Source organism: Callithrix jacchus, chromosome 16 (genome assembly GCF_049354715.1).
Source record: "Callithrix jacchus isolate 240 chromosome 16, calJac240_pri, whole genome shotgun sequence".
Classification (NCBI taxonomy): domain Eukaryota; kingdom Metazoa; phylum Chordata; class Mammalia; order Primates; family Cebidae; genus Callithrix; species Callithrix jacchus.
This window is the reverse complement of record NC_133517.1, coordinates 92,840,225-92,857,668: the sequence shown is the minus strand read 5'-3', so window position 1 is coordinate 92,857,668 and position 17,444 is coordinate 92,840,225. Positions and strand designations below refer to the sequence as shown.

At 34.9% G+C, this 17,444-nt stretch overlaps 1 protein-coding gene across 49 annotated transcripts in view; it reads left to right on the top strand.

Annotated features, from left to right (window-relative positions):
- Window positions 1-17,444, top strand: part of RIMS2 (regulating synaptic membrane exocytosis 2) — a 724,815-nt gene that overhangs the window by 567,117 nt on the left and 140,254 nt on the right. The window lies entirely within an intron of this gene.

Here is a 17,444-nt window from a genome sequence, read left to right as displayed (position 1 = left end):
AGTTTATTTTATAAGAAATACTATGTATTTGAAACAAACTTCAAAAATGAGTGAGAATATAGGTAGCAAACAGTAGAGTTTATTCTGGCTCTGGTTCCCTTGCTTCTTCTTAGTTTTCTAGTAGGTTCTAGTGCAGTTTGAGTCCTGCAGAAGATTACATAGCAGGGGCAGTGTTTTTTTATACTCTGAAAAGAAAGAGTAGGTGCCTCAGGGTTTATTAAAAGGCAAATGTGGGTTTATGCTTTTCTTAAAGTCATTCCATTAGATACATTTCTGGAGAGGTAACTTTGAACAGGGAGAAAGGCGGGGAAAAAATACAGGCAGCATGGCATAAAAACAACTATATTTAAATATCATAGAGCAAGCCAATAAGTATGAAGTTATCTTTACAAGATTATATATATTACATACAGTCAAATCAGCACAAGTGTGTAGTAAGACTTTATCCTCTGCTTGAGGATATGAAGTTGTTCTAATTATATTTATATGAGCTAAAAATTGTAAATTATGTACATTTTGGAGGGATTGAGTTTTTCAGTAGTTCAGAATTTGATTTTGTGTTAAGCCTCCTCAATTAAGCACATCCTAATTATAAGCAAGATTTCGTCACATTATATCTAAGCCCAATCTAAATTTGTGGTTTTCTTACAGTTAGTGAGACAGATAATTGGGATAGATCTCTACCCATTGAGTGTACAATTCAGTGACTTAGCTGATGTCACATCACTTTTCGTCCTAGATATATTTAACTATATTAGTGCTCTATGAAAGTTTCTGTATGACAGGCATTAAACATAAAAATGAATCTTAAGGCATATTTTATTATTTGAGTCTAAATTAGTAATTTCAAATCTGTCTTTGATAATTACATTAGTTTGCTAATAAAGATGACCATTTTTTCTGATTTATTGGGCATAAGATTATTTCATCACTAATTCACAGAGAAAAACTTTCTAAGATGTCCTTGGAAAGAGACATAGAGTTTCTTTCTTCCAAGAGCAAAAAAAGAATGAGTCTCTAATGTGTTTTCTACATACTGTATAGATGAGAACTCATGAGCCCATTGGTGTTTGCCTGGAGCCCAGAACCCACACTGGCATACGTGGCGTGCTGGGCAGAGATTCAGAGAAGACTACAACCTTAAATTTCTGATTTTTAAATAGAACTCACTTCATCATTTCTTCAAAAAAAAGAGCACATTATTTTTCAAGGAAAAGGGAAAGACGGAATATTCTAGAAATGTGGTTCATCAAAGCCCTGCACTTAACTTAAGTAACTGTGTAATTCTTCTAGAACTCTAAACTAGAGAAGGCCAGGTTGATCTCTGTAGGAAACATATATCCTGGAACATGGCAAGAAGTATCAACTGCAATTGTTTATAAGAAAATGTAGGTAGCACTCATTAATCATTGCAACACAGGCTCTTGAATTTGCCTTTACTTCTTAGAATAAATCTAACAGTCTTTATTGTGAGGGAAAATATGTTTGAGTATTCCAAAGCATCATTTTGTTTTGGTAGTCGATTAACACAATCATAGACTGTTTAAACATTAATAACAACTTATGTTCTTATACAACATTCTTGGAAAAATCTTATTCCATAATACAGGTTGAATATTTCATCTATGAAATGCTTGGGACAAGAAGTGTTTCAGAGTTTGGAATGTTTTCAGGTTTTGGAATACTTGCATGTATGTAATGAGATATACTGAGGATAGGACCCAAGTGTAAACACTAAATTCATTTATGTTTCATAAATACCTTATACACAAAATACTTTTGTGCATGAAACAAAGCTTGTTTGCATTGAATGATCAGGAGCAAGCAAAGACATCTATCTCAGTCACTCTTGTGGACAATCTGTGGTTGTTTGGCATCATCACCATTTCTTATTCTGAATTTCTATGCTCCCAACAAGTAGTCACTTTCTTGAGCTTATTAACACATAAGTACTTAACATTAAAAAATATGACAAACTATTAATACAGTGAAAAGGTAATGTGTTCAGGAAATTAAGCAGCATAGTAGCATCACCAGAACTCCTGTATCAGCTGTTAAGCAATAGCAACAAAAAACAATGGCAGGCTTTTTGTCTCTCCCTACAATATTGTATTTTGATTTAAAGGTTACTGTGCATTGTGGCATGCAGCAAGTTTCAGCATTTAGCATCTCAGATTTTCAATTAGGGAATGCTCAACCTGTATATGACTGATATTTTATACTTTTCGCTTGGAATCTAAGTTTTATTAAGGGTGGTGCAAAACTAATTGCAGCTTTTGCCATTACTTTTAATGGCCATTACTTTTAATGCCATTACTTTTAATGGCAAAAGCTGCAACCACTTTTGTACCAAACTAATATAAAGGAAAAAAAATTACTTCAGAATTTACATATTTATAGCAATGCTAGTACTTTAATTAACACAGTAACTACCATAAACAGAATCCATTATAATTGCTATTTTCATTAATTAGATCTAATTGTATGATACAGATCTTATTGCATGGTTATGTTCATTTTATAGTAAGTCACATTATAGTAAGTCGACTGAATGTACAAGGAGAAATGAATAGCAAAAAGTAAGTTTAAAAATAATTTGTTAAATGTTTGAATATATTTTTCCTAATGAGTAATATATTCATACTTAGCTGTCTATATTTACACACATCAAAAATAAACATTTTTTAAAGTTTAATGAAATTCAGCATGTTAAAATTTCTAAGCCTGAGGGTTATGCAATGTTTTTAGCCATTTGTGGATGGGCGTTTGAGGATAGTTCTATATCCAACAAATGTCAGCAGGACGGCCTCAACAAATTCATAAGAATATTTGATGAAATAATTTGATGCAGGAAGAGGTAATCTTAAGTAATTTCCCATGTAAGATAGAAAAAACAAATACTGAAAAGCATAGTATTGTCAAAAGCAACAATATCAGTAACTTTGTGTTCAAATTAAGAATCAAGAAATTGTTTCTCTGTACACTTATAGTACTCGGGCATATCTATAAATGCTATGGAATTATCATTTCTCTTTTTTAAGAGAATTGCTGTTTTTGAGATAGAGAATTTTTAAGGAAAAATATAGCATCAGTTCAAATTTTCATGAATAACTGATTTTAAAAGACAATGCCATTTCAATTTTCTGGCAAAACATCTCATAATCTTTAGAAAGGCAGGCAGACTAATTGTTAATGAAATATTTATCCAAAGTCATTGCTGTTAACATATTCTAGATCAGAGTTAGTGTGAAAACAGATTATATAGCTATGTGATGTAACTTTATATATACAGCCTATTTATGCCTATGTTATAGAATTTTAAAGGGGATGCAGAGGTCTCTTGAAAATAGTTGTGATTAGGACTCTAAAATACCTGGATTGTCGTCCTGTCATGTACACTTATCCATTTTGTCTATCTGGGCTTCTAAGCTTGTTAAATAGAGGAATCGATCTTTCAGTGATTCACAATCCTTTCCATAGCTTAGACGAACACGGTACACAGCAAACAGGAAAGTGAGCATTGCCTATTATACTGATGATTTGCCTTTATTATCATGAATTCAAGAGGTAATTGGTTAGTCACAACAAACAACTGAATGTAAGTTTCTACTATTTGGCAGATGTTTTCAGGCAGTATTTAATATTCTACTGATCATGCTTATTTATTTATTATTTTCTGGAAGTGTGTTTTAGTGCCAACTCATCCCAAAGGGCATGATGGGCTATGCTCCTCCACCAAGTATTACCTGTGGCTTGTGCTTTCTTTTTTGTTGTTATTTTTTCTTCTGTATCACTAAGGCTATCTTCTATTTATTACCAATGAAAATCTTGTAATCCCAAATACCTTCTACTCTGTTTTATATTCGTGCATAATACTCAACTGGGAACTTTTTAGAAGTACTTGAACATCACTCCTAAAGTTGTGATTCTGTATTTGTAAAACACCACAGGTGATTATATTACACGTAATGTGTAGGTGCTATCCCACCTCTCTTTTGGGTTGCTTGTATTTACTAATGAAATTTCAGATCAGCTTGTCAATTCAGGAGGGAAAATTTCTGGGATTTTGATAGAGACTGTGTTCAGTTAGATCAATTTGAGGATTGTCGCTGTTACAAGAATAAGTCTTCTAATCCATGAGCATGAAATGTTGTTCCATTTATTTTTTTTCTGCCCCATATGATCTGCAGTAAACATTTATTTTTTTTCTTTACTTTCTTTTTTTTTTTTTTTTGAGACAGGATCTCTGTGACTCAGGCTGAAGTGCAGTGGTGCAATCATGGCTTACTGCAGCCTCAGCCTCCCCTGGTTCAGATGATCCTCCCACCTAGACTCCTGAATAGTTGTGACTACAGGGGCATGCCACTACACCCAGCAATTTTTTTTCACTTTTTTTGTAGAGTTGGGGTTTGGCCATGTTGCCTAGGCTGGTTTTGAACTCCTGGGCTCAAGCAATCCTCCCACCCCAGCCTCCCAAGGGGCTGGGATTACGGGTGTGATCCACTATAACTGACTTCTTTACTTTCTTGCAATGATGTTTTGTAGTTTTCAGTATATACATCCTATACTTCTTTTGTTAAATTTATTCTAAGTATTTTGCTTAGATGCTATTGTAAATGGAATTGTTTTATTACTTTCATTTTTCATTGTTCATTGCTAGTGTATAGAAATATAATTAATTTTTGTATGTTGATCTTGTATCCTGTGATTTTGCTGTACTCATTAGCTCCAATAGCTTTTTGTTGATTCCTTAGAATTTTCTACATAGGATATCATATTACCCGAATTTAAAGATTTTTTCTTTTCTTTATTTTAAATTATACTTGAAGTTCTAGGATGCATGTGCAAAATGTGCCAGCTTGTTACATAGGTATACACATAGCCTGGTGGTTTGCTGCACCCATCAACCCATCATCTACATTAGGTATTTCTCCTAATGTTATCTTTCTCCTAGTCCCCCACACCCTACAGGCCCCAATGTGTGATGTTCCCCTCCCTGTGTCCATGTGTTCCATTGTTCAACTCCCATCTATGAGTGAGAACATGCAGTGTTTGGTTTTCTGTTCTTGTATCAGTTTGCTGAGTATGATGGTTTCTGGCTTCATCCATGTCCCTGCAAAGGACATGAACTCATCCTTTTTATGGCTGTATTGAATTCCATGCTGTATATGTGCCACATTTTCTTTAACTAGTCTATCATTGACAGGCATTTGGGTTGGTTTCAAGTCTTTGCTACTGTGAACGTGCCACAATAAACATACATGTGCTTGTGTCTTTATAATAGAATGATTTATAATCTTGGGTATATAACAGTAATGGGATTGCTGAGTCAAATGGTATTTCTAGTTCTAGATCCTTGAGGAATGACCACACTGTCTTCCTCAGTGGTTGAACTAATTTACACTCCCACCAACAGCATGAAAGCCTTCCTATTTCTCCACATTGTCTCTGGCATCCATTGTTTCCTGACTTTTTAATGATCGTGATTCTAACTGGCATGGGATGGTATTTCAACGTGGTTTTGATTTGCATTTCTATAATGACCAGTGATGATGAGCTTTTTTTTCATATGTTTGTTGGCTGCATAAATGTCTTCTTTTGAGAAGTGTATGTTCATGTCCTTTGCCCACTTTTGATGGGGTTGTTTTTTTCGTGTAAATTTAAGTGCTTTGCAGATTCTAGATATTAGCCCTTTGTCAGATGAATAGATTGCAAAAATTTTCTCCCATTCTGCAGGTTGCCTGTTCACTCTGATGATAGTTTCTTTTGCTGTGCAGAAGCTCTTTAGTTTAATTAGAGGCCATTTGTCAATTTTTGTTTTGTTGCCATTGCTTTTGTTGTTTTAGTCATGAAGTCTTTGCCCATGCCTATGTCCTGAATGGTATTGCCTAGGTTTTCTTCTAGGGTTTGTAGGGTTTTAGGTCTTATGTTTAAGTCTTTAATCCATCTTGAGTTAATTACTGTATAAGGTGTGAGGAAATGGTCCAACTTTAGTTTTCTGCATATGGCTAGCCAGTTTTCCCAACACCATTTATTAAATATGGAATCCTTTCCCCATTACTTGTTTTTGCCAGGTTTGTCAGAGATCAGATGGTTGTAGATGTGTGGCATTATTTCTGAAGCCTTTGTTCTGTTCCGCTGATCTACATACCTGTTTTGATACTAGTACCATGCTGTTTCGGTTATGGTAGCCTTGTAGTATAGTTTGAAGTCAGGTAGCGTGATGCTTCCAGCTTTGTTCTTTTTGCTTAGGATTGCCTTGGCTATACGGGCTCTTTTTTATTTCCATATGCATATATATGCACCCAATACAGGAGCACCCAGATTCATAAAGCAAGTTCTTAGAGACCTACAAAGAGACTAAGACTCCCACACAATAATAGTGGGAGACTTTAACACCCCACTGTCAATATTAGACAGATCAATGAAACAGAAAATTAACAAAGATATTCAGAACTTGAACTCAACTCTGGACCAAGCCAACCTAACAGAGGTATGCAGAACTCTCCACCCTAAATCAATAGAATATACATTCTTCTAGGTACCACATCGCATTTATTCTAAAATTGACCACATAATTGGAAATGAAACACTCCTCAGCAAACACAAAAGAATGGAAATCATAATAGTCTCTCATACCACAGTGCAATCAAATTAGAACTCAGGATTAAGAAACTCACTTAAAACCACACAACTACATGGAAACTGAACAACCTGCTATTGAATGACTACTGGATAATGAAATTAAGGCAGAAACAAACAAGTTCGTTGAAACCAGTGAGAAGAAAGACACAATGTACCAGAGTCTCTGGGACACAGCTGCTTTCTCTTTTTTAATCTGAATCTGTTTTATTTCTTGTTCTTGCCTAATGAATCTCCTCTACTGTGTTGGTTAACTTATGGCTAGAACCTCCTCTGCTTTATTGAGTAGAAGAGGCTCATGGAAAGTTGTTAAATAGTGATAGCCATGTATAATTACTTTTATATTAGCTATCCAAGCATTTTGATACTGTTTCTTAGACCACTCATCCATTTTAGAATAGTATAAGTAAAACTTTAAGATTTTATTATTATCTCTCTTAAAGAACTGATATAGCTGCCTTACTGATAAGAAAATAATGTAGCCCATTGTATCTTCTTTTTTATCTAGTCTGTCAGCAAGTTCAAGTGAAATGCCAAAAACCAATGGCCAAGAAATGCCATTCAATTTCTTGGAGAGAGAGAGAAAGATATAATATATAAATATATATATGTATATTCTATGGAATTGAATATATATATTTTATACACACACACACACACACACACACACACACACATATGTTGAGACAGGATCTCACTCTGTTGCCCAGACTGGAGTACAGTGGCACAACCTCAGCTCACTGTAACTTCTGTCTCCCAGGTTCAAACAATTTTCCTGCCTCAGCCTCTCAAGTAGCTGGGATTACAGGCATGCACCGCCATGCCTAGCTAATTTTTGTATTTTTAGTAGAGACAGGGTTTTGCCATTTAAGCCAGGCTGGTCTCAAACCCCTGACCTCAAGTGATCCCCCCACCTCAGCCTCCCAAACTGCTAGAATTACAGATGTGAGCCAACGTGCTTGGTCTTCTTGGACTATATTAATACTACCATATTAGATATAATAATTGACATTTTTCACTATCATCTTTTTTTATTGTACACATTAAATGTGTAAAACATGATGTTTTGATATGCTCGAGAGACAAACACATACACACACACTCACACAGCATTTACTTTAGTCAAGCAACTTAACACACCCATTATCTCATATAGTTACCTTTTTGTCTTTCCTTTATTTAGGATGTGTTAGGAGTACCTAAAATCTACTCCCTTGTTGCTTCCTTTTTGAGGGTTTGTTTTTCTACTTCTATTTTATTACAATTATGAGTTACGTAACTTTTTGTTACATATCTGAAATTATGTATGCCGCTAAATTTAGTTAGCAGTTTTTATAGTTTATCAGACTATCAGGCAAACTTTATTTACAATTTGATCTCATTACGAGTCTCTTGAAACATTTTGTTTGCATTCTTGGCTTCTATGATTGTCTCTTAGTTCTCCATACATCTCTCTGGCCACTCCTATCTTTTCTGTAAGCGTTCTGTACGTCCTCCATGTTGACATTTTCTGGGATCCCATCCTGGGCCCTCTTTTCTTCATTATCTACTTATATCTTGATAGCGCATTTGGCTTCATGGCTTCAAGTAGCATGTATGTATTGATAACTTCCAAATCTGTATTTCCATCCCAGATCTTCTTCCTAATTATCTGCAAGAACTGTCCACTTGGGTTTTGGACATCTTCCTGTATGTCCCAGGGCATACTAACCTCAGCATGTAAAATAAAATTCATTATACCCCTCACCAAACCAGCAGTCGAAATAAATAACTTACTCCTTCTTCTTTCTATACACTGAATCTCAGTGCATGGCCTGGTATCTTTGCACTGCTCAAACCAGAAACCTGGGCATCACTCTTTACTAGTTCTTCGCCAGTGGACACAATTCCTTCCCTCCATTTACCACATCTTGTTGACTCTAATGCTTAATTGCCTCTGAAATACATTTATTTCTCTGTAATCTTACCTCTGTAACCCCATTTCTTCTTCCATAATTTGAGATGTTATCTCTCATGGAGATTAGTTTAATAGTTAATTCTTATCTTAAAAAAAATCTCATAAATCCAAACTGTATTAGTCAGTCCATTTTCATACTGCTATGAAGAAATGTCCGATACTGGGTAATTTATAAAGAAAAAGAGGTTTAGTTGACTCATATTTCCACATGGCTGGGGAGGCCTCACAATCATGGAGGAAGGTGAAAGAGGAGCAAGGCACATCTTGCATAGCAACAGGCAAGAGACCCTTTATAAAACCATCAGATCTCATGAGATGTATTCACTATCATGAGAACAGCACTGGAAAAACCCACCCCCATGATTCAATTATCTCCCACCCAATCCCTCCCACGAAGGTGGGGATTATGAGCTACAATTCAAGATGAAGTTTGGATGGGGACGCAGCCAAACCATAGCACAAGCTCATTAGGATAATAGCATAAAATAAGAGTAGTCAGTTTCTCTGAAGAGTTAATTTGTAAAAACATGAGAGAAAAAGATCTCTGCATTGGTAAATAGATAAACAATGTGGTATATTCATACAATGAAGTATTATTCAACTATAAAAAGGATTGAACCACTGATTCATACTACACCATGGATGAAGCTTGCAAAACTTATGCTAGGTAAAAGAAGAAAGGCACAAAAGGCTATATATTGTATTACTCCATTTATATGAAATGTCCAGAATAGGAAAATCCTTAGAGAAAAGTAAAAGCAGATTACTGGTTGCCAAAGAGAAAGGAGACTGGAGAGTGACTGCTAATAGATAGAGTTCATTTTGGGGATGATGAAGTGTTGTCAAAATAGACAGTGGTGACAGTCACACAACTTTGTGAGTGTTCTGAAAGCTACTGAATCATATACTTTAAAAGGTTGTATTTTATCACCTATGAATTATATCTTCTTTAAATGCTGAAAAGAAAGTCTCTGAAAAAAAGTGGGGAAGGAGAATCTCGAGTCCATGTTGCTTCTTCAGTAAATATGTCTTTAGTGGTGATAATATGCAAACAATATTTTGTTTAGGGTTTAGTTTGTCAGGCATCTTTTCTTTTATTCTAACACTTTTTCAGAGCCACCTTTCCCTAAAATATTCATTCATCTCTTTTTTTCTATTTTTTCATCCTTGCATACATTTTCAAATTTCCAGAGTGCTGAAGATGAATAAAACACAGACCTCATTCTCAAGAGAAGGTGATTTTTTTTTCTTTTTTGTTACTGTCCAAAATTGATTCTTTGGGCATAAATATAATCATTGGCCTAAAACTGTGAACTGTCTACATATTGAAGATTCTCAATTAATAAATACATTAATCTCAAAAATTTAGGAAAATTACTAAGTTAAATGTTGATATGCCATCATGTTATTTTCCATGTGTGGTAAACTTGAGTGTACTCATGACTTCACAGTCACTATACAGGATCCCTGCAAGTGACTAATTTGAGAATAGGTCCCATGCATGGTCTGGAGAGATCTGAAGACAGAGGACTGAGAAGGCACATCTACTAGAGTAAGAACCTGAAGATGGAGGAGGACATGGGATCAGGAACAGCTGGATAAACTGGCTTTAACCAAAGGAAAAACAAATATGGAAATAGATAAGTTTTCGATAAGGAGTTGGGAAGTTGGTTATTACTGCCTGATGGCCTTAATTTTCTCAATCACATAAGAGGTAAGAATATAAGAGTTTAAAAGTTGAGTTGGGGGGTTGAAGATTTGGAATAGTCACTGAAGAAAATATGAGAAGTAGTGGACCTTGGACAAATTAAAGGGTTGATGAATAGTTCTGCAGGTTGGAGACAGTTTTAAGAGAAACCAATATGAGAGAGCAGTGTGATCTTTCCCGGTAGCGTTGAGACAGGTAAAGCAGAGAAACAGTTAAGTCACGCTATAGCATTTATTGAGGAGTGGGAGTTTTGATGGATGGATTTGTTGGAAAAATAGCAGTAGAAGGAAACTGAGAGTGTTTGTGTAAATGTCAGTGCTAAATAAGAAAGAAGAAAAGTTCATGTGGGAACTGATGAAGTAGAATAAAATAGATGAAATCCAAGAATTGGAAAATTATATGATATAGTAAAAATAGGGTTCTGGGAGGTAAGAGGTTTTAGTCATATGTCTTGGAGGCTCTTGAGATGGCTCATGCCTGTAATCCCAGCACTTTGGAGGCCAAGGCAGGTAGATAGCTTGACTCCAGGAGTTTGAGACCAGCCTCTACAAAAAATGCAAAAATTAGCCAGACATGGTGGTACACACCTGTGGTCTCAGCTACTTGGGAGGCTGAGATCGGAGGAACCCTTAAACCAGTGAAGTCAAGGCTGCAGTGAGCTGAGATCACACCACTGCACTCCAACCTGGATGACAGAGTGAGACCCTTTCTCAAGAAAAAAGAGAGAAAGAGAATATGTCTTTGAAATGTAAGATTTTATGTAGATGCTATTATTCCATTAGTTGAAAAACTCTGTAATGCAGCATTGGAGTGAATACAGTGTAATGGAAGAGAAGATACTTATGAAGGTAACTGAAGTTATGTAAGTCTGGGATTATGAGGCAGTTGGTTAGGTTTTTGTAATGACTATTTGAGTCCTTTAGGACAGTGTTAAAATTGAGAATTGAAGAAAACTCTCAGCCAGCTCTCAAGGACTTCAATAAATGAAGGAGTGACCCTTAGATGCCAGAAAGGAAATAAAAGGTGTTGGGTGTCGAGAGGGGCAGAGGTACAAGTTAGAATAGCCAGTTATTATAAACTGCAAAGAAAGTTAAACTTTCAAATAAAAGGGAAGATAGTCAAGATAAAGTAGCAACTGCCAGAAATATTACAACCTAGAAGAAGGTTAAGTATTTGTCACTAGAAAGAACTTCAGGGGAAACAGCGTGTTTAAGGAAACACCAGGTTTTAGTTAAGACATGATAAAGGTTGATACTGCATTCTGCATAGTGGAAAGGGTTTCCCTTGCTGTTGGTGTTGCCACACTTTCGGGGTAGTCATTTCTAGTAACTGATAGTATTTCTAATTCGAAACCACATCACTCAATCAATTTGATATGAAATTGGAGATCAGTGTTAATTTTTTAAAAAAAAGTTTTAAGACAGAGTCTCATTCTCCATGGTGCCATCACAGCTTACTTCAACCTCGATCTTCCGGACTCAAACAATCCTCCTACCTCAGCCTCCTAAGTAACTATACAGGTACATGCCACCATCCCTGGCTAATTTGAAAAAAAAATTAGATGGGGTCTCGCTATGTAACCTACCCAGGCTTGTCTTGAACTCCTAGCTTTTTTTTTTTTTTTCAGGACAAAGTTGGCTTTTTATTTTAAAAAGTCACCATAGTAATAAAAATGCTACAAAACCCAGAATAAATATCTTCAAGTTACAAAAGCAAAGCAGGTCTAGAAAAGCTGGCTGTAAAAAGGCAACAGAGAGGACAGGCCCAAAAGATAAATGTCTGCTTGCTTGGGTGGGGCTGGTGCTCAAGGAGGGACAGTTGTCCCTCTCCCCCCGCCCCATCCCTGAGAAGCATCTCCACCAGGCCATAGTGAATCAGGCCGAGGTGATACGGGAAAAGTGCCGTGCCTGCAGGTACGGTTCTGCCATCACTCCCCAATCCTCCTTCAGATGATCCTCCCACTGAAGCCTCCCAGAGTTCTGGGATTATAGGCATCAGCTCCACAGCCTAAAATTTATTCCCATATCTTATATAAATTTTAAGAGACTTTTACAGTTTTACCTTGTAATATAGTTAGTAACTTCTATTAATTTGTATTTCTGTGATAACTGATTATTCTATCCTTATTCAGAGATGCCTGAACAGATTAATTTTTACTGATTAACTCTATTATAGATAAAATAGCAGTTTAGAGTTATATACATTAAAATTGTTTCTTATCTTTGATTAATATATTCAACTTTTGTTTTATGGCATTACCACTATTGATTAATCTACAGGTAAATAGCATTTCTATTAACTTGTCTGCTACAGGGATAAAATGCATTTTTATGCTCTTTTCACATTTAATTCCCAACATTTTTCCCACTGATGGTACATTAATGAGTAAAATGAATTTAGTATGTAAGTAGAGAAATCATGAAATTGGAATGAATTCTACCGTATAAAATAATTATAATAGAAAAAACTGCTACTGTAGCTTCCATCATATTCAATATTTATTTTTAAAAGCAAATAAGGACAATTAATCTATAGTTGTTATTCTTAACTAAATGCAATATTCTGACCAGTTATTCCCTCATAATCATGTTTATCCCTCATGGTATATAAATTTAGCATACAGAATTTTCAATTTTATAGATATAGTAAAATGAAAATTTTGAAATAGAACTTTCATGCATGAATATTATTTTGTTAGATGCCATGACATTATAGTCTGGTACTATAGTATGACTTTATTTTCAAATTTTGGTTCTCCATAGAGAAAAATGAGATCTAATATTCAGGATACAAAAGTGGGAAAAAAAATCCAAGAACACCTGGCCTGAGACTTCAGTATTTTAAGGAAGAAACAATTTCAGTCTTTATTTTGTAGCCAGATCTTGACTTCAACCCTTTGTACTTCTCCTTGACTCTTCTCCTTCCAGGATCTTGCCTTTGTTCCTTGTGTGTATGTTCACTTTGATTATTCTACCTGAAATGTGGCTTCTGGTTTCTTTATGAGTAAAGTATCTACTCATCCTTCACCACTCAACTCACATGTGAATTCTTCCATGATGCACCTTCTCTTCTCTTCTTCGCAGCTTATATATAATATTCTTTTAAAATAGTAGTTTCTCTTGGGGCACTCATTTTCTTTCCTGTCATACAGTTATTTAAGTATATATTTAGTTTATCATTGTTGATTAGTTGAGTATAGTATGTCTGTCATCTTTTTACTGTTCTCCCTTCCAGTATCTACAATATTTCATACATAGTAGGGACTCAGTAAAACTTTGTATATGAATAAATTTGATTATAATAAAACAGTGAACGTTTACAGGTGTGAAGAAAGTTTACAGTGAAAGTTTACGTAGGAATGGAGCTTCCAACATAGTACTTCTGACATAATGCAATAACCAGTAGGCTCATCACAGTCTTCTTTGACAAAAATTTTTAAATAGTCCAGGACAGGCTGGTATTGGTGGCCCACACATGTAATCCTAGCACTTTGGGAAGACAAGGCAAGAGGATTATTTGAGCCCAGCAGTTCAAGACCCCCCTAGGCAACATGCAAGACTTCATCTCTAGAAAAACTAAAAAGAAATTACCTTGCGATGGCACATGCCAAGGCTGAGGCAGGAGGATGGCTTCAGCTCAGGAGGTCAAGGGTATAGTGAGCCATGATCACACCATTGCATTCCAGTCTGGGCAACAGAGAGAGATCCTGTCTCAATAAATAACAAATAAATAAATAGTCCAGGCAGTCTTTCTTCTCTCCTCCAATGGAAATAAATTTCTATTTCAGAAATCAGTAGAAATTACTTCATAGTTGTGTATTTCATGGCTCATATGTATTCCATTTAGGAAAAAGTTGGTCGGCTGGTTGGTTGGTTGGTTGGTTTACTGATTTGATATATGATGAATAGTCATTTCTCTCATTTTTAAATCTTTCAACAGAATTCTCTTTACACTATTCTTTTGGGGCATATTCCAAGATTGAGTTTGCCTAATGTTTGAATTCCAATTATCTCTTTTGCTCATTTTTATTTTCTTTTTTATTTAAAAGACAAGGGTCTTGTTTTGTCACCCAGGCTGTAGTACAATGGCACAATCGTAGCACACTGCAGCCTTCAATTCCTTGGCTCAAGCGATCTTCCTGCCTCAGCCTCCCAAGTAGCTAGGACTATAGGCATGCACCGCTATGCCTGGCTAATTTTTTTTTTTTTAATTTTCATTTCTGTAGAGATGGGATTTTGCTGTGTGCCCAGGTTGGTCATGAACTCCTGTTCTCAAATGAGCCTCCCTCCTTGGCCTCACAAAGTGCTGGGATTACAGGCATAAGCCACCATGCCCAGCCTTTTGTTATCTTTTCTTAAGGCTCCCACTCTTGTTAGATTTCATACAGGATTTTTAGATACAATATAATGATTATCATTTAGAGATGGCAGAAATAAGAAAATGTCTAGAATTAGTCTTCTGGGACTTTCTATGAAAATATTTTGAGAAGATACATAGTTGTGTGAAAACAACTGTATATTTTCTAGATAGTCTATTATTTACTCAGCTTTCTTTTACTATTTCTGTATCTCACAGTATGAATTGCTACCTTATATGGTATATCTGTCATATATAGAGACTTATAGTTTCAATCTGGCACCTTGAGGATTAGACTGGCATGCTTTGCTAAGCTGTAAATGAGAACTTCATGCTTGTTACACTGACTCATAGTAAGCATACAATGAGTCTTCATCACGTTCATTATCCAAATTTTTAGTATTATAAGAAATAATGCCTTAAGTTCTCTAAAAACATGCATAAAAGGTAATATAGAATAATGATTAAAAGTTAATTCTGGATTCAGACCGAGCTCTATTGAGTCCTAGCTTTGCCAGTTTCTAACAATATAAACTTAGGAAAATAATACTCTTCATGTACTAGAGAGAATGATAGTAATTTTCTTAGAGGGTTGTCATGAGAACTCAATGAAATAATGCCCTTAAGGCATTGAACACTGTTTCTGGCACATGACAAGCATTTCATAAATAGTAGCGATTGGTTTTAAAAAAAGGAATCGAAAGAGGAAAAATAAATTTATAAAATTCTCACATATTTTAGCTTTTTAGAACTGCATATTACATACAAACTTTCCTCACACTTTGCCAGATGACAATTCAGAATAGGATAGATCCATCTTGCATTTCACACAAGAGAAAATATTTTCTGAAGTACCAAAAGATTTCATTATGATTTCACAAAGTAATATAGCAGAGATTGTGGACAATGTTTATAAGGTTTGTTTCATAGTTTTATATGGTTGACCTTTAGTGGTTATGGAATTAAAATTATTTTATTTCTTAAAGTGTCTTCATTTTATTCAGCAAATAATGTTTTACATCTATGTGCTAGGCCCTGTGCTAAAATAGGGAAAATAGTTTTTAACAAGACCTATTCCTTTCCTCAAAGAGCTTAAAGTCTAGAGGGGAGTTAAATAAGTGAACAAATAATTACAATATAGAACAAAAGGTATAAAAAGTAATTAGATTTATTTGATAACAAAACTTCCCGTTGGTAAAACATTTTAATAAGCCACTTAAGTATTTCACTTAAAGCTCTTTTTGAAGATCAGATTGATGGAAAATTGATGTTATAAGAGGTTATCTAAATTGCCCATTATTAGATAAGTGTCACGATAGTGATAAAAATCATATCGTTTGTAATCAAAGTTCAAGGTTCCTTCTATTTCACTACAGAATACCTTTTGAAGGCATAAACTGTGAGAAGAAAAATAAGCGAAACTCTTTCAGCATTATATAAGGTAGAAAAACATTCTCAAAAGAAAAATCTATGATTTCTTGCTGCCTCTAACCATTAAAAAGTCTTTTTCTGAATTAATAGCTTAAGAACATATTTGAGAAGCTTAAACAGTTGTTCTTATCCTTCATCCAAACCAAGCATCAGGTTTTTAAAATATAAAAAATACAGTAACTAAAACATTACATATTATTTTGCACATGAGTCTCATGGCTTCTCTCGTTTAGTCTTTTTAAAATACTCCTGCTATGTGAATCTGAGAAGGCCTCTAGCTAAAATCATTCAACAAAGTAAGAATATGAGATATTAATACTTAGAAATATAAAACTGAATCTTTTAAATCAGTGCTTTCCAAGTGTATTTCCAGAAAGTTAATCCCATGCATTGATGCTTTAAAAAAATGATTTCGCTAAATAAATTTGGGGCCTTCTACACATACTGCCCTTCCCATCAGAGTCATAGCATGCATGAACACTCCGAGAAGTGCTATAATAAAGTTGTATTTAAACTAGAATATTCCACACTGTGTTTATGATGGAACTATTTTAGTGTAATATTTTCAAAATTATTCAGGGAATGTGCTTGAAACTCATTGGCATGCTTTAATTTTCCATTTCAAACTTCGGCCTCTATTCTTTCAGTAAAATAAATATTTTTATTCTTGCTGAGTTTAAGCGTAAAATTATGGTGCAAAATATGGGATTGTCTGGAAGAGATCCTTGGAACGAAAAAAATTTACTGTAGGGATTGATATTATCTCTAAAGAGGCTGACAGATGGAACTAGGAAATGAATTGTAAAATCAAGTAAGGATTAACAAATCCAGCAAAAATGAAAAATGGTATCCAAGGAATATAAAATGAGATTTATCTCTCAAGCAATGACACTAATAGTGGGAATATAAAAATAATTTATATACTTCAACAAATATGAGAATTGATCTTTTTTCTGACTTTTCATATATGTTTTAAAAATTCAGTCTGTTGTTTAGGGAATCACTTCAAACAAACAAGCCACAGTATAAAGAGATGGAATTGACAAGTGGCCCATTTTCTATTTGTCTTTCTATGCTTCCAACAATACATTGGTTTGGAACCATAAGCTGTAATGAAGGAGAGTACAGCTCCAGGGCTCCCTTTATGTCATATATGCATGTGTGCATGAATGCATGTGTGTGTCTATGTATACATGTGTATATACCATGCTCTAATCTAGCACATGCTTAAAGGACTCGCTCCCAGTTCCCCTCTTTATGAATCGCTTTAACCTATTCTTGCCCTAGTGTCTGTTTATTTTTTTCTTTCTCATTTTTTAGAGAAAAAAAATGAGAAAGGGTGGTTTTAGA